This window comes from Gossypium arboreum, chromosome 9 (genome assembly GCF_025698485.1).
Source record: "Gossypium arboreum isolate Shixiya-1 chromosome 9, ASM2569848v2, whole genome shotgun sequence".
In the NCBI taxonomy this organism is placed as follows: Eukaryota; Viridiplantae; Streptophyta; class Magnoliopsida; order Malvales; family Malvaceae; genus Gossypium; species Gossypium arboreum.
The window spans coordinates 21,210,953-21,233,898 of record NC_069078.1 but is presented as its reverse complement, the minus strand read 5'-3'; the positions used below and the strand labels follow the sequence as shown (position 1 = coordinate 21,233,898).

At 37.5% G+C, this 22,946-nt stretch overlaps 1 long non-coding RNA gene across 1 annotated transcript; it reads right to left on the bottom strand.

The window, feature by feature from the left end:
* Positions 1 to 21,493: 21,493 nt before the first annotated feature.
* LOC128280641 (uncharacterized) lies at positions 21,494 to 22,647 on the bottom strand. The gene is made up of 2 exons (XR_008270737.1): positions 22,545 to 22,647; positions 21,494 to 21,789 (listed from the first exon to the last, which is right to left on the bottom strand). It is a non-coding gene; the product is annotated as an uncharacterized LOC128280641 (long non-coding RNA).
* Positions 22,648 to 22,946: the final 299 nt, after the last annotated feature.

Below are 22,946 nucleotides of genomic sequence, written 5' to 3'. Positions count from 1 at the left end.
CTGGGTTACCCCCAATTAGAAAAGTTGAGTTTCACATTGAGTTATTCCCGGGTACTTCACTAATATCTATTGCTTTGTATAGAATGGCTCTGATTGAATTGAAAGAATTAAAAACTCAGTTGCAAGAATTGACAGATAAGGGATTTGCGAGACCGAGTTATTCCCCCTGGGGTGCTCCGGTGTTGTTTGTAAAGGAGAAAAACGAATCTATGAGACTTTGTATAGATTATTAATAGCTCAATAAGGTAACCATAAAGAACAAGTATCCGTTGCCGAGGATAGATGACTTGTTTGATCAGTTGAAAGGAGCAGCAGCATTTTCCAAGATTGATTTGAAATCCGGGTATTACCAGTTGAGAGTTAAAGAGTCAGATGTGCCAAAAACTGCTTTCAGAATAAGGCACGAGCACTATGAATTCCTTGTTATGCCATTTGGATTAACAAATGCCCCTGTTGCTTCCATGGACTTGATGAACTGAATTTTCTGACCATATTTGGATAGGTTTGTAGTCATTTTTATTGATGACATACTGATTTATTCTCGTGATGAGACCGAGCATGCCGAGCATTTGAGAACTGTTTTACAAACTTTGAGAGATAAACAATTGTATGCTAAGTTCAGTAAAAGTAAGTTTTGGCTCCGAGAAGTTGGATTTTTGGGACATATTGTCTCAGGTGTCAAATTTGAATGGTCTAAAAAATGTTAACAGGTGCATTCGTTAAACTGAAGGCATAACTAAAAATTCATAATGTCTGTACCTCGTTCTGAAAGCAGTTTTTGGAATATCAGAATCCTTTACTCGCAACTGGTAGTAACCCGATCTCAGATCTACCTTAGAAAACACAGTAGCACCTTTCAACTGATCGAATAAATCATTAATTCTAGGCAGAGGGTATTTTTTCTTTACAGTCACTTTATTAAGCTGTCGGTAATAAATACACATACTCATTGTGCCATCTTTCTTTTTCACAAACAGAACAGGAGCACCCCACGGTGAAAAACTCGGTCTAGCAAACCCTCGATCAATCAATTCTTGCAACTGAGATTTTAATTCCTTTAACTCGGTCGGAGCCATTCTATACGGAACTATTGAAATCGGAGTAGTACCATGTTCTAATTTAATGCCAAACTCAACTTCTCGAATCGGAGGCAAACCCGATAGTTCTTCAGGAAACACATCAGAGAATTCACAGACAATAGCACTGATTCAACTTTCTTATCATTTACTTTTGAATCTAACACATAAGCTAAGTAGGCTTCACAACCTTTCTTTACATATTTCCATGCTTTCATTACAGATATCACAGCTGATAGTCCATTCAGATCACTAGACTCAATTCGAATTATCTCATCATTCTTACACCTTAAATCAATGACTTTTTATATGCAATACACAATAACATCGTACAAAGTCAACCAGTCCATTCCCAGAATTATATCAAATTCGTCGAAAGGCAAAAGCATCAGATCAGCAGGAAAACAGATGTCTCGAATCAATAACGGGCAATTCTTGTAGACTTTATAACCTAAAACACTTTTGCCTAAGGGGTTCGATACTCTAATTACGAATTCAGTAGACTCTACATGCAAAGTCTTACAGTGCACTAAATTCATACAAATATAAGAATACGTTGATCCAGGGTCTATCAATGCAATCACAGAAGTATCATAAAGAGTAAAAGTACCAGTAATCACGTCGGAAGATGAGGCTTCATCATGAGCTCGGATAGCATAGGCTCTGACAGGTGCTCTGGCCTCAGATCTAACAGTAGTATCCCCTGTAGCTCTTTGACCACCACTTGCATTTCTCGAATTTCTAGAAGGTCTACCTCTAGCTGAGGTATTACTCAGTCTTGGATTCTGTACATTCACTTACTCAACAAGTTCAGAACAATATCTTACAAAATGATCCAGAGATCCACATCGAAAACAGGCTCGATCATTCAATCTACAATTTCTCGAATGTCTTTTACCACAGTATTTACATTTAAGTTTTTCAGATCAGACATTTCCAACACTTTCAGCGGAAGTAACAGGAGCTCTGGAATTCGAGTGCAATCTAGCTCGATCTCAGTTCGAATATTTTACATCAGTCTTTGAACAGTTTTGATCATCTCAGAATTTCATTGACTAAGATTGAAATGCGCTACCCGAAGATCTTTTTCTAGCATCTCTAGTTTCAGAATCAGCTTTTCTTTTCTCTTTACTTAATTCTTCAGCTTTACATGCTCGCTCAATGAGCACTACCATTTCTTTAATTTCCAAAATCCCAACTAACAAACGGATATCTTCGTTTAGTCCATCTTCAAACCTTTTGCACATTATTGCTTCATTTGAAACACATTCACGGGCATACTAACTCAATCTCACAAATTCACGTTCGTATTCACTAACAGACATATGGCCCTATTTAAGCTCGAGAATCTCTTTACGTTTCTGATCAATGAATCTGTAACACCCCTTACCCATGTTTGACCCCAGAACAGGGTACGAGGCATTATCGGACTTAATCACTAATCATCGTATAAAAACCGATTCATAATTAATAACATAATCAAGACTATCTACATTAAATGACTTTATACAATAGAGACCTTCAAATAACATAGGTTAGCATTTTAAGCCAATTCCTAGAAACTTAATAACAATTAAACGAGTCTCCATACATGCCAAACACTTAAAATACTTTAAAACCTTTATATATCGATCAATAGTTTGATAGTGTGATTTAACCTCCGGCGACCTCCAACTCGAGCTAATATCTTTGACACTATAGGAAAAAAAAGGAAGGGAGTAAGCATTATAGCTTAGTAAGTAAGTCTGTAAATATTAATAAACAATAAATTATCATACTTTAAACAAAGTCACAATATGTTCCCGAAATATTACCATAAAAAACACACATACTTTCACTATTACAATCATAAACAGGTTCAAAATAAGCTATCTAGCAAAGTACCAGAAACTAAATTATTTATTTCTGGAGCTACAGAACTCGAAATTACAAACCGTTAATTTTTTGTGAAACTAGATTCACATATATTCTTACCATAAAATTTTGAAAATTTTTTGTCAAGCAAATTAGCACATTTTATTCATTGAAGTTATCCCTGTTTCACTGCTCAACTATTCTGACCACTCTTCACTACGAATGAATTTTCTCCTTGTACAGAATTCAAAGGATGTTCTCGTTTATTTCATTTGAAACTAGACTCATTACGGATTTCAAGAATATAAATTATATCCCATAATTATTTTTGTAAAATTTTTAATGATTTTTCCAAGTCAGGACAAGGGATCACGTAGTCATTCTGCACTAGTCTCTCAAAAACATAAATATGTCATATTATAGAATTCCTTTGCTTGCTCTGTTTCTGTTATATGAAAATAGACTCATTAAGCTCTAATTTTATATCTTATTCAGTCTCTGATTCAATTTCTACTATTTTTGGTAAATTTTAGATTCACGCCTTTGTAACTATCCGAACAGTTTTATTGTCAATTTTGATCTTTCACACTTCAATTGTATTCATCACTTTCCCATAACAATCTTTCCAATTTCCAGTCACATATCGAGCATATTGCTCATAAGTTACACATGTATATACTTACACTTATCATCACAAAGTCATACACAATTTCATTTAATCAATTTCCCAGTTGAACGCTTCGGAATAATAATAGATACGCAATGGTATCGCACACAGCCCACCTTTAAAATCGAAGCTCTCTTGTACACATAGTGGCCTTCACTTAGCACCACTCATGTGACCTAGCTCGATTGTACACATAATTTTGGCTCTCTTGTACACATGGTGAACACTTAGTACCACCCATGTGACCTAGCCAGTTTATCTCGTAGCTCTCTTGTCTACATGGTGTCCTTTACCTGGAACCGCGCATGCGACCTAGCTACATATATCTCGTAGCTCTCTTGTCTACATGGTGTACACATAGTATCACCCATGTGACCTAGATACATCATAATGTCTCGTAGCTCTCTTGTACACATGATGTGTACTCAGCACCATACATGTGACCTAGCTACATACCATCTCAGATCATCCAATCTTTTCTAAGGTTCAACAGGATTTCTCTCTTTCTAATACTTGATTCCATACTTCCAATAGTCAATTATGATTCAAAAATCAGCTACAATACATAAAATATGCTGAAATACAAAAAAATAATAAAGATAATGTATTATTTGCATACAAACTTACATACTTTCTCATTTCCATGTCGAATTAATATTGAACATTTAAATCATTATAATTATACTTACTTTCAACACCTCGGAAATCATAGTAAATATATCAATTTTACATTGAAACATGCATAGATTAATGCTTATTATACATATGAACTTACCTTGATACTAAAACGGCCATTTTACCAACTTTCCCGATTTTCGATTTTTCTCCCATTCTAGATTCAAATCTTATTTTTCGGGATCTAAAACATCATATTTTACTTATTTAATTAATGTAATATTCAAAACAGTCCTTAACTCAAACTTTGGCAAAATTACAATTTTGCCCCTAAACTTTTGCATATTTACACTTTTTCCCCTAGGCTCGAGAATTAAACTTCATACCTTTTTCTTATGTTTTATGACATGCTGATCATTTTTCCCTTCTATGGTAACATCAAATTCTCACTCTAAAACATAGTTATGAACAATAACAACTGTTATCGATTAAGCTGTTTTACTCATTTTTGCTTAAAACCGCTTAGCAAAAGTTGTTTAACATAATTTCAGCCTTCATATTCTACCATAAAACATCAATATAAACACATTTCACCTATGGTTATTTTTCAAAATATGAACCCTAGCTTAAATTATTGCTAGAATAAGTTTAATCAAGTTATCGGGATTCTAAAATCGTAAAGAACTTGAAAAATGGGGATGGAACGGACTTACTATTGAGCTTGGAAAGCTTGAAAATCCAAGCCATGGCTTCCCCCATTCTAATTTCGGCCTCCATGAAAAAGATGAGTCAATTTTGGCTTTATTTTCCCTTTTTATTTCTTTTAATTACCAAATGACTAAAATGCCCTTAAGGCCTTTCTTTAAAATTTTGTCCTATTCATGCCCATTTTTGTAACGCCCCAATTTTTTGGATTTTTAGGATTTCTGTAATTTTCAATGAATTTTAGAAATACTGTGTTTTGACTTTCTGGTGTGGGTTTGAGTATGCTGGTAGGTCTTTAAAAGGCCCAAGAGTAAATTTAATTCGAGGCAATTCTTGAATTTTAATTTTGGAGAGAGAGGGTTCTGGCGATATGGGCTTTTAAAATTGAGGTGGTAAAATAGGACAGAAAAAGATCTGTGGTAAAGTGGCATGTGGCGCCACCTAGGTGTTTGAGGAGTGGCGTGTGGATGATTAGGGGGAGCTAGAGTTCAAGTCACAAGGTAAGTGTGTTGTTACTTTTATTTTTGTGTGCATATGTCGGGCATGTGATAGAGCTTAAGTGGAAATTTGGCTAGGGCTTTAGGAAGGTTGGGCCCTGGGTCTGAATGGCCATTAGGGAAAGCTTTATTTTCTTTTTTCTTTTGCCGAATTAGGGTTAGCCACCTAGAGCCTTCACTTTCATTCTATTCTCTTTTCAGTGTCGCAAAAAGTCGAAAAACGCAAAATTAGATCTCTTGAGTGCCGAATTCTTCCTTCTTTTCTCCTCTCTTCTTCTATTTTCTTTTTCTCCTTCTTTTCTTCTCCGGCCGAAACATTTCTACCATTCTACTCATCTCCTCTTTCATTTCCATTCTTTTCTAAACCTCTATAGCCGATTGCCATAAAAGTCGAAATCCCGAAAGTTGTTTCTTGTGCCGATTTCTTCTAGTCAAAATCCACTTATTTTCTTTATCGCTTTTGGCTGATTTTCACATCCTCTAAACCTTCACCCCTGTCAGTAATACCACTGCAAAAACCACCATACCAAATCATCTTCCACTTCACAGTTCCAAAAGCTGAAAACACCATAGTTTTTAAGGACGTATAGCCGAATCTTTAGATCTCTAAGATTTGATTTACGCTAGTGTTTAAGGGTGGATCGCATCGATCCGAGTAGAGCCGAAGTGGGATCGTTTTGGTTGAAACAACTGAGGTAGGTACTCAAATCTATTCTTTATTTTGGGTTTTAGAAAAGCCGAAAACGTAAAAGCATGGGGAGGCTGTCAATTGGACCTGAAGGCTCTAAGGGTTGTAACAATTGATTTGTTTTGGTGTTAGTGTGCTCCAGAGGCTGCTAATCAAAGGCTTGGACAAGTGAAACGACTAGGTCTAGATCTAGTCTCTAGTTTTGGCAAAGGTAGGATCTCAAGGGCCATAGGTATTAATGGCCGATTATGGTAAGTAAGTTTATGATGGTTGCCATTTTATTTTGGATCTGATATGTCTAGTGACTATAGTAGGATATTGTGGGAGATTTTGGTAGCAGTTTTCCCAAATCAGGTGTGTAAATGACACCCGCTCATAGACTAGATCGGTAAAAGCCGAAATGCCGAAAAGCCGGCATTTTGTGAACTTGCGAGCGTACGAGCGCTCATGAGATGGTTTGGTTGTTAATTTTGGTAATCACAAGCAGTATGATTGCAGAGTGCGCAATTTCGTGCACTTCGGTATATGTGGGCTTAATGGGCCGAAATCGGGTTAATGGGCCAATGGGCCCAATTCGGTAAAAGCGCTCGGTAAGTGTTTCTGTTAATGTGTTAATGTCTGTAATATGAGTGTAAACCCTAAAATAGTTAAATTTACTAAAATACCCCTAAGTATGAAAATTACTATTATACCCCTAGGTGCAAAATTACCATTATACCCCTAGGGTTAATTTTGACTGAAATGCATGATATTCTGATTCTGTTTGTTGTATGCCATGACATGTATATCTGTTGCATGGGATATGGGTAATATTGATGGAGGAAGCGTTCTGGCGGCTCTGCCACAAATATCCGATCTAGTGGCTCTGCCACAAATATCTCTTTCCGGTGGCTCTACCACAATATCTGTATCTGGTGACTTTGTTACAATATCTATTCTGGCAGCCATGCTGCAAATTTTGTGACGTGTAGCGGATGGGTGGGTCGAGTAGTCTCCACACATGGTGTAAGGTTGGCACGGGGGTGTATACGAATGGATATGGGTTGGGTTTTCTGCATACAAGATATATCATTACATTTACATTGTGGGCCTATGGGCTTCATTCTGAATTCTGTATAGGGCTAAGGCCAACCTAATCTGTTTCTGTGGTTTGAATTGATCTGGACTATGGTTGGGTTATTTTACCCACTTAGTTTTCCAAACTCACCCCTTAATTTTATCTGTGCAGGTAACCCCAACCATAGTGGACTTGGAGCTGAGAGGGATTCAGAGTGGCCACATGTTTTGCAAGCTCAATTTTCTTCTTATGACTGGATTAGTTTCATTTACTTTAATTGTTTTGGGTTTTAAGTTGTAATAAGGCCGCTTTAATTATTTTTAATTGCTTTAGTATGATTATTAGCTTAGGCATGATATGGATTTAAATGTTTGAAATTGAATAGCTCTAGGGCGCGTTTTTAAAAGAGATTACCTGATTTCAAAATATCGTGAAACAAGACAAAGCTTCTGAAATGAAAACGTTTTCAAAAATTAATAAGTGTTTTCAAAGGCTTAAAATGAAATGGTTTTTCCTGAACAATCATTCAGTTAAAGTGTGGTAATGGTTGTGTGCATGTCTAGGAGTGGATCCGTGGAGAGCTTGGTACTTAAGCAGTCTAATAGACTCACCTCTTCTTTTTTAACATCCTACCGGTGCACTGACTTCCATTCACTTTAATCTATAATGAAAATACCCTTAAATCACTAAGAAAGATTTTAGATAAGACATGACCTATCTGAAGAACGCTTCAATGTGACACCTTTGGATTCTACCGTAACGTCTGGGCCGGGTTTGGGGTGTTACAATTTTTGTCCAAACGAAATATAATGGTCTAATTACCATTTAAGGCCCTCCTCTTTAAACCCCCATTTCAATCAAGTACTTATGAATTAGAACACATATTTTGCAACTTTTGCAATTTAGTCCTAAAAGTCCAATTAAGCACTTTATCAGTAAAATTACTTAACGATATTTTTACACAATATTTTAATCAATAAATAAACCTTAAAACTTAATCGAAATAAATTTTTGGACTTCGAATTCATGGTTCTAAAACCATCATTCTGTTTAGGCCCTAAATCGAGCTGTTACAGCAACTTCTGCAAATAAGCCCTAATAGGCAAATTAAACATGCAATCTATAAAATTTCTTATCAATACTCTAACACATGCATCTAATCAGTCGTTAAATCATAAAAATTAATCGAAAGAAACTTTTCTATGTCAGATTTGTGGTTTCGCAACCACTATTCCATTTAGGCCCTATTTCGAGATGTTACATTTCTCCCCTTTAGGATTTTCGTCCCCAAAATCTTCTTGGTAAAAGATTCAATATCTTTTCTCAAAATTTGTTAAACATCTCCAAACAAATTTTCTTCAAAGCAGTACTTTCAAAATCACCCCACTATTAAATTGAAATCCAATATAACTAAGTTTCAACTCGGTATGACCTCTATATTAATCGAAAACTATTTCCAATTCTCACATTTGCTTTCACTTTTTTTTTTTAACCAAAAACTCTATAACTAAGTCTAATCTTTCTTTAACTGTAACATTTCAGAATTCAGAAAATCTTCATATTAACCTGACATCTTTTCTGAATCGAGTTCATTTATTAAACCATTCTCAAATGCTGTCACATTGTCAATTAATCTTATTGGAAGAGGGTGAGGCTGTAACACTTCTAACTTGCCTCTTATATATTCATGCATATAACTTAACACTCATCAATATATAATAATTTGCTTCAAATAACTCAACATGCATATTCAATTTACACAACCTTCCTATCATCTTATACAGACAAATACACTTATACATGCGTTCATAATTCTCAAATAGAATTACTCATAACATTTATTTAATTTCACAAGTTACATTCATAGCATCACACAATTGCCAATCAACATGTACATTTATCATAATATAAACTTTCCCTTCATCTCATCTTTCATATTCCAAGAGAAATTCTTATTCACGACTCTTTCATTATCACATAAACATCATGAACTAGTACTCTTACCTTTTACGAGTCTCATTTCATCTTAATATTATCACAGTTATATAATTCACTTTAGACAGACTTACACACATATTCATATTTTAAAACAAATGCACTCAAACATACATTCCACAAATTTGAGTAAATCTATTTATCACATTCACTTAGTCAAATAAGTTAGACACATAATATCATGTCAATGTCAAACGAACATGGATGAGTTTATAACGAGGTAAACTTTCATTTCTTTTCACTTTTCTATATTTCTCCACTTATGTCTATTTCATTTTGCACTTGATCTCACACATATCATCACAAGTCACCAAGATCAATTTAGGTACACCAATATATCCACCAAATTATACGAACTTACTTAACACCTTTTTACACTGTCGATGGTAGCTCGGTTGGAAAACACTTCCGTCTCAACAGAACTATTTCATCGAGATTGGGAGGCATCACACTATCACAAGTAGTAATATGGCATGTATAGCTTAACTCTTACACATACAAGGTAAGTCTGAGAACTGAATAAACCATAGCTCTGATACCACTAAATGTAACACCCTTTACCCGTGTTTGATGCCGGAACAGGGCATGAGGCATTACCGGACTTAATCACTAATTATCGTATAAAAATTGATTCATAATTAATAACATAATCAAGACTATCTACATTAAATGACTTTATACAATAGAGACCTTCAAATAACATAGGTCAATATTTTAAGCCAATTCCTAGAAACTTAATAACAATTAAACGAGTCTCCATACATGCCAAACACTTAAAATACTTTAAAACCTTTATATATTGATCAATAGTTTGATAGTGTGATTTAACCTCCGGCGACCTCCAACTCGAGCTAATATCTTTGACACTATAGGAAAAAAAAGGAAGGGAGTAAGCATTATAGCTTAGTAAGTAAGTCTGTAAATATTAATAAACAATAAATTATCATACTTTAAACAAAGTCACAATATGTTCCCGGAATATTACCATAAAAAACACACATACTTTCACTATTACAATCATAAACAGGTTCAAAATAAGCTGTCTAGCAAAGTACCAGCAACTAAATTATTTATTTCTGGAGCTATAGAACTCAAAATTACAAACCGTTAATTTTCCTTGAAACTAGATTCACATATATTCTTACCATAAAATTTTTAAAATTTTTTGTCAAGCAAATTAGCACATTTTATTCATTGAAGTTATCCCTGTTTCACTGCTCAACTATTCTGACCACTCTTCACTACGAATGAATTTTCTCCTTGTACAGAATTCAAAGGATGTTCTCGTTTATTTCATTTGAAACTAGACTCATTACGGATTTCAAGAATATAAATTATATCCCATAATTATTTTTGTAAAATTTTTAATGATTTTTCCAAGTCAGGATAAGGGATCACGAAGTCATTCTGCACCAGTCTCTCAAAAACATAAATATGTCATATTATAGAATTCCTTTGCTTGCTTTGTTTCTGTTATATGAAAATAGAGTCATTAAGCTCTAATTTTATATCTCATTCAGTCTCTGATTCAATTTCTACTATTTTTGGTAAATTTTTAGATTCACGTCACTGTAACTATCTAGAACAGTTTTATTGTCAATTTTGATCTTTCACACTTCAATTGTATTCATCACTTTCCCATAACAATCTTTCCAATTTCCAGTCACATATCGAGCATATTGCTCATAAGTTACACACATATATACTTACACTTATCATCACAAAGTCATACACAATTTCATTTAATCAATTTCCCAGTTGAACACTTCAGAATAATAATAGATACGCAATGGTATCGCACACAGCCCACCTTTAAAATCGAAGCTCTCTTGTACACATAGTGGCCTTCACTTAGCACCACTCATGTGACCTAGCTCGATTGTACACATAATTTTGGCTCTCTTGTACACATGGTGAACACTTAGTACCACCCATGTGACCTAGCCAGTTTATCTCGTAGCTCTCTTGTCTACATGGTGTCCTTCACCTGGAACCGCGCATGCGACCTAGCTACATATATCTCGTAGCTCTCCTGTCTACATGGTGTACACATAGTATCACCCATGCGACCTAGATACATCATAATGTCTCGTAGCTCTCTTGTACACATGATGTGCACTCAGCACCATACATGTGACCTAGCTACATACCATCTATATCATCTAATCTTTCCGAAGGTTCAACCGGGATTTCTCTCTCTTTCTAATACTTGATTCCATACTTCCAATAGTCAATTATGATTCAAAAATCAGCTACAATACATAAAATATGCTGAAATACAAAAACATAATAAAGATAATGTATTATTTACATACAAAACTTACATACTTTCTCATTTCCATGTCGAATTAATATTGAACATTTAAATCATCATAATCATACTTACTTTCAACACCTCGGCAATCATAGTAAATATATCAATTTTACATTGAAACATGCATAGATTAATGCTTATTATACATATGAACTTACCTCGATACTAAAACGGCCATTTTACCAACTTTCTCGATTTTCGATTTTTCTCCCATTCTAGATTCAAATCTCGTTTTTCAGGATCTAAAACATCATATTTTACTTATTTAATGAATGTACTATTCAAAACAGTCCTTAACTCAAACTTTGGAAAAATTGCAATTTTGCCCCTAAACTTTTACATATTTACACTTTTTCCCCTAGGCTCAGGAATTAAACGTCATCCCTTATTCTTATGTTTTATGGCATGCTGATAATTTTTCCCTTCTATTGCAACATCAACTTCTCAGTCAAACACATAGTTATGAACAATAACAACTTTTACCGATTAAGCCGTTTTACTCATTTTTACTTAAAACCGCTTAGCAAAAGTTGTTTAACATAATTTCAGCCTTCATATTCTACCATAAAACATCAAAATAAACACATTTCACCTATGGGTATTTTTCCAAATATGAACCCTAGCTTAAATTATTGTTAGAATAAGCTTAATCAAGTTACCGGGATTCTAAAATCGTAAAGAACTTGAAAACCAGGGCTAGAACGGACTTACTATTGAGCTTGGAAAGCTTGAAAACCCTAGCCATGGCTTCCCCCATGCGAATTTCGGCCACCATGAAAAAGGTGAGTCAATTTTGGCTTTATTTTCCCTATTTATTTCTTTTAATTACCAAATGACTAAAATGCCCTTAAGGCCTTTCTTTAAAATTTTGTCCTATTCATGCCCATTTTTGTCCAAAAAAAATATAATGGTCTAATTACCATTTAAGGACCTCCTCTTTAAACCCCCATTTCAATCAAGTACTTATGAATTAGAACACATATTTTGCAACTTTTGCAATTTAGTCCTAAAAGTCCAATTAAGCACTTTATCAGTAAAATTACTTAACGATATTTTTACACAATATTTTAATCAATAAATAAACCTTAAAACTTAATCGGAATAAATTTTTTGACTTTGAATTCATGTTTCTAAAACCATCGTTCCTTTTAGGCCCTAAATCGGGCTGTTATAGCAACTTCTGTAAATAAGCCCTAATAGGCAAATTAAACATGGAATCTATAAATTTTCTTATCAATACTCTAACACATGCATCTAATCACTCGTTAAATCATAAAAATTAATCGAAATAAACTTTTCTATCTCAGATTTGTGGTTTCGCAACCACTATTCCATTTAGGCCCTATTTCGAGATGTTACAGAATCTCTGGCTGATATATTTCTTTTGGAATTCAGATTGAAAGAAATCCCATGTAACTCGTTCACTCGGAACCACAGATATTAAAGTTTTCCACCAATGATACGCCGTGTAACACCCCTAACTCGTGGCCGACGCCGGTGTCGGACACGAGGGGTTAACGAGACAAATCCTCTTAAAGTACCGACCAATTTGGCATTTCTGGACAGGCTGGAAAACTGCGTCACCGTCGCCTTAAAAATCATATCTCGAGTTCCAAAACTCGGAAACTGGTTTCGTAAATTTTCCCTGAATTTAGACTCATATATCCATCCATGGATTTATTTTTAGAATTTTGGTTGGGCCAATTGGTACAGTTTATTAGTTAAAGTCACCCATGTTACAGGGATCGACTGCTCTGACCTCCGCGCGTTACAACTTGAATATCTTTCTGTACAGGGCTTTAATACTGGTGCCGTTTGTTTCTAACGAAACTAGACTCAAAATGGAATCTGTACATATAAGGCATGACTCCTAATTCCTTCTGGATAATTTATGGTAAATTTTCAAAGTCACGACAGGGGACCCAGAAATCGTTCTGGCCCTGTCTCACGAGAACTTTGATATCTCCCAGTATACTGCTCATATGGTTGTTTCGTTTCGTCCATATAAAATAGATTCATCAAGGATCAGTTCCATAATTTACTCACTATTTAATTCTACTTCTACTATTTTTAGTGATTTTTCAATCTCATCTCACTGCTGCTGTCCGCAACAGTTACTGCAGTAGACTATGCCAATTTCATGAATTTTTCCTTGGCCTTAATCATCCATCATACATGACACAAATTATGGCCACCTTAACAAAATTTGAGTTTCTAAGACTCGTGGCTATAGGTTCTAGCATCCCACTCGACGACCACATAGGCCATTTTCACATGGCTTAAAGTTTACAATCCCACAAATCGACAAAATATAATAGCCTATACATGCCAAATGTTCTTCAACAACAAAAAAAGTAATACCACAAGATTTCAGCCGGTGTGATGACTTCAACGACGGTTCCGAGCACACAATGAGACGAGTCCCAGTGACCTAAAATGGGTGACAAGAAAACACTGAGTGAGTTTACAACTCAGTAAGTCATAAGCATTCATCAATCCACTAATAAAGTCACTACAACATGTACAGCAAACGAGGCTAGGTACTCATCCATATCGAATCTATACCATAATACCTCGGACCTTTCGGTCCAATCTCGTACCAAGTCATACATCCACATTTCATAATCTACACAACAAGATAAACGAAGCATTTTTTTTACACATTAACTCATTTTCCAGCACAACCATACAATTTCAATCATCACATAGATTTAAGGCTTACCAATTCAACCCCAAGCATGGGCGTATTTTCTATTCATCATGAGCTCGAGGTACTTACCCGATCCGCTGTCCGGGATTAACTCGATAATGTCGCACACTCAGTGCCAATTGTAATACAAGAGCATATAGTGAATCCGCACACTTAGTGCTATATATTTTCAGCTCGCACACTTAGTGCTATATAATTTTCAGCTCGCACACTTAGTGCTATATAATCAAACTCGCACACTTAGTGCTGTACAATTTTAAACCCGCACACTTAGTGCCAATCTTGTCACCGTGTCCATTTATACCCGCACACTTAGTGCCGAGACCAATACCTTATGCATTTTGCTGCCTTTATACATTCAACAATGGCATCATTCCATACACATACATTCCCATTTACACATCAATTCATTTAAACACAATTGTGTATATATTATGGTCATTTACATCAACACCAAATATATGCTTAATGACTTACCTTATATTGGATGAAACGATTTCCAATCGACTACTCGATTATCTTTCCTTTGCCTTTGCTTGATTCTCCACCTCTAGCTTCTTGAGCTAAATTTAACAAATAAATTGGTTTTATCATTTGAGCATCGGAAGAGGAATTCAAGATGCCTAGCCAATATATAAATATCTACTCATTAGGCATCAAAGTCGCATATGTACAAAATCATGAATCGAACTCAACACCTTAGTTAGTATTCCTCTTAGCGAATTTTCTAAGCCAAGAATAGGCATCAATATGCTTGCCTCTAACCGAATGCATGCACACCAATTTCCCCTCATGTGGCGAATATGCATGCCCATGTTGAGGCCGATTATGCACTTAATACCACACAAAAACAGCATGCATTTTACTAACTAACGCATTACATATTGTAGCTCAATACACATCTCTCATGTACTACATAACCGAAAACATCATCCCAAGCAAATATATACCTTGAAATAGTATATATGTCATACCAATTCATCATGTGCAAACACATATTCAAAGCTCAAATCTTACCTACCATGCAACATGCATGAATCATACTTGTGGATATACCATGACCGAATACATCACAACACCATCATTTTGGTCATGATTAAGCAAAGAACTTAATGTCTCACTCAAAAATACTAAAAAGAAAGTCCAAGAGCCATCAATCCCCATCACATACACCATTAACAAGCTTCATATTTAACATGCAATGGCATTAACACAAAATCCACCTTGGCCAAATACCATTTCCATGGCATAACAAGGATTTGAACCATGGCTAACATGCACATCAAGTTAGCAACGAAAACAAGCATGAATCTCATGACACAACCTCAAACATACCTTAATCTTGATGCAAGTATAGCCAAATCTCCTTCTAGTTCTCTTCTAAACCAAGCATGAAGCAAAAATCCTCCCTTTTTCCTTAGTATTTTCGGCCAAAGAAGAGAAAAATGGATGAACAAAATTTTTCTTTTCTCTTCCACAATGCACGGCAAGGGGGGGGGGTTTCACTCACACACACACATTTTTTTTTTTTCTTTCTTTATTACCCATACTCATTTGTTTATTGTTTCTCCCTAGTGCACCAACAAAACATGTTTCATGACATGTTTAGCCCATGATTCCTTGTCATGGCCGGCCACTTCATGTTAGGGGAAATTTGACATGCAAATCCCTTATTTTTGCATGCATTATCAACTAGTCATCCCACATTTCCCCATCATACTTTCAATGTTTACTACTAGGCCCTTTCTAGTGAAATTCACATTTATAACTCTAAATCGAAACATCAAAAATGTCACACATGAATTAACACATATTATAGGCATCAAAATAAATTATAAATTATTTTTATGCCTCAGTTTTGTGGTCCCGAAACCACATCCCGACTAGGGTCAATTTTGGGATGTCACAACTCTCCCCCACTTAAGAAATTTTCGTCCCCGAAAATCTTACCGGTAAATAGGCTCGGGTATCGCTCTTTCATAGAGTCCTCAAGTTCCCAAGTGGCTTCTTCAATTCCGTGTTTATGCCACAACACCTTCACTAACGGGATTTTCTTATTGCGTAACTCTTTTACTTCACGCATCATAATGCGAACGGTTCCTCTTCATAGCTCAAATTAGGTGAATCTCAATCTCGGATGGAGCAATTACGTGCGATGGATCGACCTATATCGTCAAGCATCGAGACATGAAAAACGTTGTGAATCCTTTCGAGCTCAGGGGGCAAAATTAATCGATATGCGACTGGCCCAACTCGTTCGGATACTTCATATGGCCCGATAAACCTCGGACTCAATTTGCCCTTACGACCAAATCTAAGCACCTTCTTCCAAGGTGAAACTTTGAGAAAGACCTTGTCTCCAACCTGATATTCAATATCTTTTCTTTTCAAATCCGCATACGACTTTTGGCGATCCGGGCGACTTTCAAACTTTCACGAATTACTCGAACTTTTGCTCGGCATCCTTAACCAAATCAACCCCGAAGAATTTACCTTCACTAAGTTCAGTCCAGAATAATGGGGTACGGCATTTACGACCGTATAAAGCCTCGTAAGGCGCCATCTTAATACTTGATTGAAAGCTATTGTTGTAGGCGAATTCAATCAAAGGTAAATACCGTTCCCATGAACCACTAAACTCAAGGATGCAACATCTCAACATATCCTCGAGTATTTAAATTATCCGTTCGGATTGACCATCGGTTTGGGGATGAAAAGCGGTGCTAAAATGCAGCTTGGTACCCAAAGCATCTTGCAATTTCTTCCAAAATCGCGACGTAAATCTTGGGTCTCTATCCGACACGATAGAAATAGGCACCCGTGTAATCTCACAATCGAGAAACGTACAATTCCGCTAATTTGTCCATTGAAAAATCAGACGTCACGGGATAAAGTGAGCCGACTTAGTTAGTCTATCGACAACGACCCAAATCGCATCCTTCTTACTCACGACAATGGCGGTCCGGATACAAAGTCCATTGTGACTCGATCCCATCTCCATTCGGGTATCATGATCGGTGAAGTAATCCCGATGGCACTTGATGTTCCGCTTTCACTTGTTGACATATCGACACCTTGAAACAAATTGAAATGTCTCGTTTCATACCGGGCCACCAAAATTGGCGTTTCAGGTCATTGTACATTTTAGTACTACCCGGGTGGATTGACATTCGACTACAATGGGCTTCATTTAGAATTATCGAAATAAGTTCCGAATTCTTTGGAACACACAGACGACTTCTGAACCTCAAACAATCGTCATCATCAATTTGAAACTCTGATTCCTTGTTCAGAACACACTCAGCCCGTTTTGCAAGCAACTCCTCATCGACTTTCTGAGCTTCCCGAATTTGATGAGCCAACAATGGTTTGGCCTTTAATTCGCTACTAACACATTGTCGGGTAGAATAGACAAGTGTACATTCATCGCTCAGTAAAGCAAACAAAGTGATTTCGACTTAAGGCATCCGCAACCACATTGGCCTTTCCGGGTGATAATCAATAACGAGTTCATAATCTTTTAACAACTCGAGCCATCGTCTTTGTCGCAGATTTAAGTCTCTTTGAGTCATCAAATATTTGAGACTTTTGTGATCCGAATACACTTGGCACTTCTCACCAAATAAGTAATGTCGCCATATCTTTAAGGCGAATACGATGGCAGCCAATTCGAGGTCATGGGTTGGATAATTTTTCTCATGTGGCTTTAATTGTCTCGACGCATAGGCCACAACTCGCCCTTCTTGCATCAATACGCAACCCAACCCAAGTAGGGATGCGTCACTATAAATGACAAACTCTTTGCCCGATTCGGGTTGCACTAGAATTGGGGCTTGATCAAATAAGCTTTCAGTTGATCGAAACTTTTCGACATTTCTCCGTCCATTCGAACCTAACATCCTTTTGGAGTAAGCCGTCATTGGCGTGGCTATCGTCGAGAAACCTTTACAAATCGTCGGTAATAACCGGCAAGCCCAAAAAGCTCCTAACTTCGGTAACATTCCTTGGTGGTTTCCAATCGACTATGGCGAAATTTTGTTCGGGTCCACCCGACACCCGACGGACATCACGTGCCCCAAAAGCTAACCCCTTTCAACCAAAATTCACATTTCTTGAACTTTGCGTATAACTCGCTTATCTCGTAAGATTTGCAACACTAGCCTCGGTGTTCAAGATGTTCGGTTTCATCTCGAATAGACCAAAATGTCATCGATAAATACAACTACGAACCGATCCAAGTATGGCCTGAAAATTCTATTCATTAAATCCATAAACACCGCGAGGGCATTAGTGAGCCCAAACGGCATCACCAAGAATTCGTAGTGACCATACCTCGTTCTAAAAGCGGTTTTGGGTATGTCCGATTCTCGGACCCTCAACCGATAGTACCCGACCTCAAATCTATCTTTGAAAACACCGAGGCTCCCTTTAATTGATCAAACAAATCGTCAATTCGTGGCAATGGATATTTATTCTTTATCGTCACTTTATTGAGTTGACGATAGTCGATGCACAACCTCATGGTTCCGTCCTTCTTCTTCACAAACAATACAAAGTCGCCCCATGGAGAAAAACTCGGTCGGCGAAACCTCTATCCGTCGGTTCTTGCAATTGAACCTTCAATTCCTTTAATTCCGTTAATGCCATACGATACGGGGCTATTGAAATCGGCGTAGTACCGGTACAACCGATGCGAATTCCACTTCTCGAACCGGTGGCAATCCGGTAACTCCTCGGGAAAAACATCCGAATACTCACAAACCACTGGTACCGATTCGAGTTTCCTTTCCGTCTCTTTACTCCCAAACACATACGCAAGGTATGTTTCACACCCTTTTCACATATCTTGAGCGGTCATAGAAGATATTATTGCTGGCACTCCTTTAAATCGAAGAGACTCGACTCGGACTACCTCATTATTTGCACTCCTCAAATTAATGGTTTTCCTTTGCGATCCACCTTTGCATCATGTACGGTCACCAATCCATACCAAGAATAACATCGAATTCATGAAATGGTAGAAGCATCGGATCGGTAGGAAAACAGATTCTCGAATTATTAGGGGCATCTCTTGCACACTTTATCAACAAGCACGTATTGACCCAAAGGGTTTGACACTGAATTACGAACTCAAGAGACTCAACGGTAGAGTCTTTATGGATGCTAAGGTCTCACATACATATGAGTGAGTAGAGCGGGGTCAATCAATGCAATCACAATAGTATCAAAGAGAGTAAAAGTACCGGTGATAACGTCGGGGAGGATGCCTCCTCTCGTGCGGATGGCATATGCTCTAGCAGAGCACGGGTCTCGGATCGGACGGCAGTATTAGAGGCTCCTCTCGATTACCACCCCTACCTCCAGAGATTCTCGGGGCCTACCTCCACCGTCGTTCCACTAGGTCTTGCACCTTGCGTCTTATTCCTCTCATCTAGCTCCGTGCAATCTCTAATGAAGTGGTCCTTCGAACCGCATCCATAACAGGCCCTATTAACAGACTTACCCCAACATTCACCTAGGTGTCGTCTTCCACATTGGGGGCATTCAGGTCTCTCTTGACGATTATTGCCCACACTAGCTCTCAAGTAGCTCGAGTCCGTCAATGGTCGGGCTCTAATGGAAATTCCATGATCGTCCTCGACTTACTGGTGTCCTCCCTGAACCTCTTTACAGCCGAGAACGGAGCTTTACTCGTCGATCTTTTACGGTAATCTCTTGCTTCAAATTCAGCCTTCTTCTTCTCCCTCCCAAGTTCTTCCGCCTTGCAGGCTCGTTCGACTAGTGTCACGAACTCCTTTATCTCCAAAATTCCCACTAGTAACTTTAACTCTTCATTCAATCCTTCTTCAAATCTTTTGCACATCGCAACCTCATCAGCCACACACTCCCGAGCATACCGACTAAGTCTTACGAACTCATGTTCGTATTCAGATACGGTCATACGGCCTTGCTTGAGTTCCAAGAACTCCTTACGCTTCTGATTAATGAACCGTTGACTAATATATTTCTTCCGAAATTCCGTTTGAAAGAAATCCCAAGTAACTTGTTCCTTTGGGACTATGGAAATCAAGGTCCTCCACCAATAGTAGGTGAGTCTACTTAACAAAGATATAGCACACTTAAGACATTCATCGGTGTGCATGACAATTCATCTAACACTCTAATGGTGTTATCGAGCGAACTTCGGCCTTTTCGGCATCATCGTAACTATGGCCTTGAACTCCTCGGCCCCACGCTTCCTAATCAAGTCCACGGTGGTTTACTCAGCCTCACAGGATCGAGAATCGATGGCATTACGGGCTCTTAGGGTGGAATATTTAAATTCGAAATGGTTGGACAGCCGGGTCGGTTCGGGCATATTGCGCGACCCACTCATTCATCATGGTGAAGAAGGCTTGTTTCGCCCTTCATTTTGATTATTCGCGGATGATCGAGGCTCAACAGGCGGTGTCCCTTGTGCGGGAGCAGCCGCTACACCTTCAACGTCATCCGCCAAGGGTCTCTATCCGGGTTCCATTGCTATTTAAAATAAAAATTTCAACCGTCAAGTCATCACATTATTCAGCACTAACAATTTGGCATGTATAGCTAGACTCACACGCGCTATGGTAGTCCTAGAACCGACTAAACCATAGCTCTGATACCAATAAAATTGTAACACCCTAACTCGTGGCGACGCCGTGTCGGACACGAGGGTTAACGAGACAAATCCTCTTAAAGTACCGACCAATTTGGCATTTCTGGACAGGCTGGAAAACTGCGTCACCGTCGCCTTAAAATCATATCTCGAGTTCCAAAACTCGGAAACTGGTTTCGTAAATTTTCCTGAATTTAGACTCATATATCCATCCATGGATTTATTTTTAGAATTTTGGTTGGGCCAATTGGTACAGTTTATTAGTTAAAGTCACCCATGTTACAGGGATCGACTGCTCTGACCTCCGCGCGTTACAACTTGAATATCTTTCTGTACAGGGCTTTAATACTGGTGCCGTTTGTTTCTAACGAAACTAGACTCAAAATGGAATCTGTACATATAAGGCATGACTCCTAATTCCTTCTGGATAATTTATGGTAAATTTTCAAAGTCACGACAGGGGACCCAGAAATCGTTCTGGCCCTGTCTCACGAGAACTTTGATATCTCCCAGTATACTGCTCATATGGTTGTTTCGTTTCGTCCATATAAAATAGATTCATCAAGGATCAGTTCCATAATTTACTCACTATTTAATTCTACTTCTACTATTTTTAGTGATTTTCAATCTCATCTCACTGCTGCTGTCCGCAACAGTTACTGCAGTAGACTATGCCAATTTCATGAATTTTTCCTTGGCCTTAATCATCCATCATACATGACACAAATTATGGCCACCTTAACAAAATTTGAGTTTCTAAGACTCGTGGCTATAGGTTCTAGCATCCCACTCGACGACCACATAGGCCATTTTCACATGGCTTAAAGTTTACAATCCCACAAATCGACAAAATATAATAGCCTATACATGCCAAATGTTCTTCAACAACAAAAAAAAGTAATACCACAAGATTTCAGCCGGTGTGATGACTTCAACGACGGTTCCGAGCACACAACAGTACGAGTCCCAGTGACCTAAAATGGGTGACAAGAAAACACTGAGTGAGTTTACAACTCAGTAAGTCATAAGCATTCATCAATCCACTAATAAAGTCACTACAACATGTACAGCAAACGAGGCTAGGTACTCATCCATATCGAATCTATACCATAATACCTCGGACCTTTCGGTCCAATCTCGTACCAAGTCATACATCCACATTTCATAATCTACACAACAAGATAAACGAAGCATTTTTTTTACACATTAACTCATTTTCCAGCACAACCATACAATTTCAATCATCACATAGATTTAAGGCTTACCAATTCAACCCCAAGCATGGGCGTATTTTCTATTCATCATGAGCTCGAGGTACTTACCCGATCCGCTGTCCGGATTAACTCGATAATGTCGCACACTCAGTGCCAATTGTAATACAAGAGCATATAGTGAATCCGCACACTTAGTGCTATATATTTTCAGCTCGCACACTTAGTGCTATATAATTTTCAGCTCGCACACTTAGTGCTATATAATCAAACTCGCACACTTAGTGCTGTACAATTTTAAACCCGCACACTTAGTGCCAATCTTGTCACCGTGTCCATTTATACCCGCACACTTAGTGCCGAGACCAATACCTTATGCATTTTGCTGCCTTTATACATTCAACAATGGCATCATTCCATACACATACATTCCCATTTACACATCAATTCATTTAAACACAATTGTGTATATATTATGGTCATTTACATCAACACCAAATATATGCTTAATGACTTACCTTATATTGGATGAAACGATTTCCAATCGACTACTCGATTATCTTTCCTTTGCCTTTGCTTGATTCTCCACCTCTAGCTTCTTGAGCTAAATTTAACAAATAAATTGGTTTTATCATTTGAGCATCGGAAGAGGAATTCAAGATGCCTAGCCAATATATAAATATCTACTCATTAGGCATCAAAGTCGCATATGTACAAAATCATGAATCGAACTCAACACCTTAGTTAGTATTCCTCTTAGCGAATTTTCTAAGCCAAGAATAGGCATCAATATGCTTGCCTCTAACCGAATGCATGCACACCAATTTCCCCTCATGTGGCGAATATGCATGCCCATGTTGAGGCCGATTATGCACTTAATACCACACAAAACAGCATGCATTTTACTAACTAACGCATTA